The sequence below is a fragment of the Diadema antillarum genome, unplaced genomic scaffold (assembly GCF_040938485.1).
Source record: "Diadema antillarum isolate AM-2024a unplaced genomic scaffold, OU_Dant_1.0 seq00000688_RagTag, whole genome shotgun sequence".
NCBI lineage: Eukaryota > Metazoa > Echinodermata > Echinoidea > Diadematoida > Diadematidae > Diadema > Diadema antillarum.
In genome coordinates this window covers 1689813-1696628 of record NW_027271593.1, presented here as the reverse complement: position 1 = coordinate 1696628, position 6816 = coordinate 1689813, and positions in this window count along the sequence as shown.

The window sequence follows — 6816 nt, the reverse complement described above, 5'->3', positions numbered from 1 at the left end:
GACTTTGTAGGTACATGTAAATTCTTTGTCAGGTTGTATTTTGTTACAGTGGGTCTAGAGTACTTGGCGTCTGATCAGATCTGGTGTGAATACTTTATGATATGAAGAAGAAAGAGAAAGAGAGGGGATGATGTACATTGTCCATGTATGTTAGGAGTACTTGTTATTACACTGTAGTATGTCATTTTACCTACTGGGTACACTGTATTTCATTACATGTATAAGATCTTCCATAACTGCTACAGTGGGGACTTGAAGTTCTTTTAATACATGAACCCATAAACTTTGAATGTAACACAGTCACATTCATGTTTGTACATTTGCATTAATTGTCTGCACAGTTTGTCTATATGAACAAATTAGCAACTATACACAAGAGAGTAGCATGGGAAAACATGAATATATAAATTGATTGTTGTATTTTTACCTTCCACATGAAGATAACATAATTCAAATTCAAAATTTGTGTTCCAAAATTACTCTTATAGCTTGTGTGTCTGAGAAGTTTACATTGTCAGGCAGCAAACTACAAGCTGTTATGAGGCTTGCCATTCAGATGCTTGGATGTACAGGGGTTGTTTCATAAAAATGTTCCTAAAGTTATGAACGACTTCAGAAAGACTGGTGATCAGTTCGTGTGCTGAATTCGGGAAATCCTGATAAGTATAGCACGTCAGAACTGATCACCAGTTGTTCTTCAGTCATTCGTAACTTTACAAATGGCTTTATGAAACATCCCCAGGTCTTACTTTTTACTGTGTGCAATGTTAGTTTCAGGAATGGATGCTACGTTGTAGGTGATGTGGAACTCTCATTTTACTGTCTTTTTGTCAATAAAGTGGATTGTTGAACAATTCACTCATGCCAGTCAAATCGTATTTTTGTTTAATGCGATGATTGTTCTACATTGCCTCATCAATTTCAACTTGCATGAAGTTTGGGTGAATTCTACATTAAAATGGACCAATTACAACAGTATAAAATATGAATGTTTCATTTTGTAATGATATTTGAACATGGAAATCTCCTATTTTGAACATTACATGCATTTATGTGGGGTTTCAGCCTGCACGTGTCAAAATTTCTTAAGGCAACTGATAATCATATAAACTTAATTGCAACACACAAGGGAATATAATGAGGAAAAGGTGATTTCACTTTTTATTTCATGGAGATACTCCTTCAATTGATTATGTATGTCTTGTACACACTGTTGTGGAACTTTAAAAAAAAAAATTCTTGTAATGAGTTTAATCCTCTCTACCTTCTACTGCGAGAAATCTGTGGAAAATTGTTGCTGTTAATGAAATGGTGTACATGTACAGTATGTATATGAATGACACACTTGCTTCACTGCAGGTAGGTGAGCCAAGTTCAGTGTTGTTCCTGGTATGTAGTGCTCTTGTAAAAAATATACAGTAGCACCAGAAATTTGTGATTTTTGTCATAAGAGGGCTTTCTTCATCTGATTTCAAACTTCAAAGAAGTGTAAACTGTACAGTGTATGACAAAAGTACATCCATTAAACTGCTGCAAAATACACTTTTGCTATGACAAGGACTTCAGGTATGTAAACAGTTGTTTCATAAATTGTTATATACATTGTATGTCCTCACTGTAGGAGTATAACATTGGACATTGCCATACATACACACACACACACACACACCCAAACACATATGCACACTCTTTTTTTTATTTGAATTTCATTCAGTATCAGCATCATATCAACAATGAAACATATGTTAAAACTAGGCAGATTATATTCTATCTCTCTCACACACATACATTGTACACACACACACACACACACACACACACACACACTCACAGATTCCCACGGAAGAAATGGTAAAATACATGTAACAGCATCATACATGTACTGTACCAGTAGTCATCACAGTCAGACATAACATCTTCTTCAAGTTATCAATATACAATTGTATTTCCACATTAAGACTGACACAATACACACACGTACATAAAACAGCTAACAAAAAGAACATGTAACTCCATTGTACAATGTACCCATATCCATGTACTGTGGTATCTGAAAACCCAGACCTCCCCACCTTTCTGACTTTCTCATTTGGCATGAAAGTATGAAAGAATGAGCAAGTTCCCTACTGGAGTGTGAAGTAAAAATATCAATAATAATAGGAAATTGCTATTGACACAAGAGCTGGGATTTGCAAAAAAAAAAAAATCAGCTTTTTTTCCCTTCAAATTCAGGATGGCTGGGAGGTTAGGAAAACCTTCTACTTGGCATTTTGTCATTGTGTTCTCTCATCAAAGAAGAGAATGACAACACCCTGATATCTCAGAACAGCTATTTGTAGATTTTACATTTCTTGCCATGCATTTACTGCTGGAAGCATACATGTGAGTGGGTCAGTTGAAGTCAGGCTGAACTGTGTATGGTCCTTTACAGAATTGTACATAAAGCATGGGCGTCACCAGGGGGGGTGCGTTGGGTGCGAACGCACCCCCCTTCAGATCCTTAAAAAAAAAAAAAAAAAAAAAAAAGCTTCAGTCTGCAAGCGACCTCAACGCCGGACGCTAAATGATTATTCTTTTCTATTTTGTTTTTAATTTTGCACCAGGGACATTAAAAAAAAATCGTGGGCAAAACAATTCGCACCCCTAGTTCTGGCAGCACTGATTTCATACATATCTACTAGTATTCCATACAGTGTTTACTATGTATCGACCGTACTGTACATCCGTACGGTACGGAACACGTACACGTTTGCATGTACGTGTGCTACTTACAAGTATGTAGGGTCTATGTAGGTTACTTCTGACCAATCCATATTGCCAGCCCAAGAGCGAGCCCTAAATTAGCCTCATAAAAAAAAGAATGGAGGGGCAAGCATATCATAAGATTTTTGCCCCCCCCTCCATAATTCCAGAGACGAGAAGATTTTCTTACCTTTTATTTGACAGAAAAAAAAAAGTTGCCCCCATAAAAATATTGGAGGGGCAAGCATAATTATTATAATTTCGCCCCCCCCCCCATAATTAATAATTCCCGAAATGAGAAGATTTTCTTGATTTTGAAAGAAAGAAAAAATGTTGCCCCCATAAGAAATATTGGAAGGCAATTGCACCATTTGCCCCACCCCACATGCTCATAATTCCCGCGATGAAAAGATTTTCTTGCTTTTTTTGTTAGAAATCTGTCCAATTATTTCACCCAAATGCAGTGGCGTAACTACGGGGGGGGGGGGGGGGGAGGGGGGAGGGGGGGAGGGGGAGGGGGAGGGGGGAGGGGGGAGGGGGGGTAAGAAAATCATCTAAGGTAAGAAAATCTTCTATGATTTCTTTTAACCATGAAATAGGTGTATAGTGTGAAACATTGTTCAAAAAGCCCGGAGCCGACAAAAGATTGTGATTCAGCGTGATTCCTGGGGCCCGTTGCATAAAACTCCAACCAGATTTTTTTTCCGGTTGAAATCACAAAATTCCGGTTGGAAGCTCCCAACCAGAGTTTTTATGCAACGGATTTTACATTCTTAGGTTAGCAACCTTAAAAACTTCAGGTTGGGCAAATCCCAACCTGAATTTTCTAAGGTTGCTAAAAAAGTTTTATGCAATGGGACCCTGGTTGGCATCCTGCATAAAAGCAGTATGTGCGCAGTGTGTACTCAGAATATCCGAACGGCAAAAAGAGTCGCTACAATGTTGCACAATGTGATGTAGAATTTACACCTTTGTACCTTACGCTTCGTTATATCAAAGCTAGATCATTGATTTTGCAGTGTTGCTTTACATATTTATAGTCTATATAAAAACGTCTTGCATTGCCAATAAAAAGACTTGACCTTTATGGGCTAATTCCTAACTTTTCCATGTATATAATACACACACACAAACAAACACTCACAATTAGGGGATGCTCTAAAGTGGAGATTTTGGACATCTTTCCCCCGCTTGGTCACTTCGACGCCACCTCGCTGGTTATACCTCCCCCAGTCATGAACATAAACCGACACCCTTGACTACCAGTGGCGGATCCGGGGGGGGGGGGGGGGGGGGTGCACCGGGCGTCCCCCCCCCCCTCACAATTTCCAAAGCGAAAAAATATAGCTTCAAATGGCAGTTTTTGTCCGCTCGCTCGCATTTAGTCGTATAATGCCATTGAAGTTGCTGCCAGTAATTGCCGGCAGTTGCACCCGGTACGCCCCCCCCCCCTCAATTTCCAAAGCAAAAAAATATTACTACAAACGGCAGTTTGGGGACTGTAAAATAACACAATTTTCAAGCTCGCTCGCTACCGCTCTCGCATTTAAATTCTCCTGATATTGCTGCCAGTAATTGCCAGCAGTTGCGCCCGGTGCGCCCCCCCCCTTAATTTCGAAAGCAAAAAAAGACATAGCTTCAAACGGCAGTTTTTGGACTGTAAAATGTCAAAATTTTCGAGCTCGCTCGCATTTAAAATCTTTATGCAATTCTTCTGATGTTACTGGCAGTAAATGTCAGCAGTTTCGCCCGGTGCGCCCCCCCCCCCCCCCCCCGCTTAATTTCCAAAGCGAAAAAATATAGCTACAAACGGCATTTTTTTTTTACTGTAGAATGTCAAAATTTTCAAGCTCGCTCTCTTCGCTCGCTCGCATTTAATCGTTATGCAATTCACCTGATGTTGCTGCCAGTAATTGCCAGCAGTTCCGCCCGGTGCGCCCCCCCCCTTAATTTCCAAAGCGAAAAGATATGGCTAAGAACGGCAGTTTTTGGACTGTGAAATGTAAGATTTTCAAGCTCGCTCGCTCGCATTAATAATAATCGTTATGCTCTCCTGATATTGCTGCCAGTAATTGCCAGCAGTTGCGGTCGATGCCCCCCCCCCTTAAATTCCAAAGCGAAAATATATAGCTAAAAACGGCAGTTTTTTTTTACTGTGATGTGTCAAAATTTTCCAGCTCGCTCGCTACGCTCGCTCGCATTTAATTGTTATGCCATTCTCCTGATGTTGCTGCCAGTTATTGCCGGCAGTTGCGCCCGGTGCGCCCCCCTTTATTTCCAAAGCGAAAAAAATATGTCTCCAAATGGCAGTTTTGGGACTAAATGTCAAACTTTTCAAGCTCGCTTTCTTCGCTCGCTCGCATTTAATTGTTATGCCATTCACCCGATGTTGTTGCCAGTAATTACCGGCAGTTGCACCCGGTGCGCCCCCCTTAATTTCCAAAGCAAAAATAAAAAAATAAAAAAAATGACTGTTTCAAGTCGATAAAACATGCAAAAAACTTGCATCAAATTATTTACTATTTAGAACATCAAAATGCAAAAAGTGCTCACCGTGGGAGGGGGACACCCACATCCTCCCACTCGCTCACTCTTATCGCTCTTGCTTGGCCGCGTTCATGATATTCAGTGTAAATATTAAAACAGGAAGTTTATTTGGATGATACTATTTTACGGGCAAATTGTTCATTAATAATCTACATCAAAATTTACTGGGGGGAGGGGGAGGGGGGAGGGGGGAGGGGGGAGGGGGGAGGGGGGGGGGGGGTAAGAAAATCATCTAAGGTAAGAAAATCTTCTATGATTTCTTTTAACCATGAAATAGGTGTATAGTGTGAAACATTGTTCAAAAAGCCCGGAGCCGACAAAAGATTGTGATTCAGCGTGATTCCTGGGGCCCGTTGCATAAAACTCCAACCAGATTTTTTTTCCGGTTGAAATCACAAAATTCCGGTTGGAAGCTCCCAACCAGAGTTTTTATGCAACGGATTTTACATTCTTAGGTTAGCAACCTTAAAAACTTCAGGTTGGGCAAATCCCAACCTGAATTTTCTAAGGTTGCTATAAAAGTTTTATGCAATGGGACCCTGGTTGGCATCCTGCATAAAAGCAGTATGTGCGCAGTGTGTACTCAGAATATCCGAACGGCAAAAAGAGTCGCTACAATGTTGCACAATGTGATGTAGAATTTACACCTTTGTACCTTACGCTTCGTTATATCAAAGCTAGATCATTGATTTTGCAGTGTTGCTTTACATATTTATAGTCTATATAAAAACGTCTTGCATTGCCAATAAAAAGACTTGACCTTTATGGGCTAATTCCTAACTTTTCCATGTATATAATACACACACACAAACAAACACTCACAATTAGGGGATGCTCTAAAGTGCAGATTTTGGACATCCTTCCCCCGCTTGGTCACTTCGACGCCACCTCGCTGGTTATACCTCCCCCAGTCATGAACATAAACCGACACCCTTGACTACCAGTGGCGGATCCAGGGGGGGGGGGGGGGGGGGGGGGGGGGGGGGGTGCACCGGGCGTCCCCCCCCCCCTCACAATTTCCAAAGCGAAAAAAATATAGCTTCAAATGGCAGTTTTTGTCCGCTCGCTCGCATTTAGTCGTATAATGCCATTGAAGTTGCTGCCAGTAATTGCCGGCAGTTGCACCCGGTGCGCCCCCCCCTCAATTTCCAAAGCAAAAAAATATTACTACAAACGGCAGTTTGGGGACTGTAAAATAACACAATTTTCAAGCTCGCTCGCTACCGCTCTCGCATTTAAATTCTCCTGATATTGCTGCCAGTAATTGCCAGCAGTTGCGCCCGGTGCGCCTCCCCCCCCCCTTAATTTCGAAAGCAAAAAAAGACATAGCTTCAAACGGCAGTTTTTGGACTGTAAAATGTCAAAATTTTCGAGCTCGCTCGCATTTAAAATCTTTATGCAATTCTTCTGATGTTGGCAGTAAATGTCAGCAGTTGCGCCCGGTGCGCCCCCCCCCCTTAATTTCCAAAGCGAAAAAATATAGCTACAAACGGCATTTTTTTTTACTGTAAAATGTCAAAATTTTCA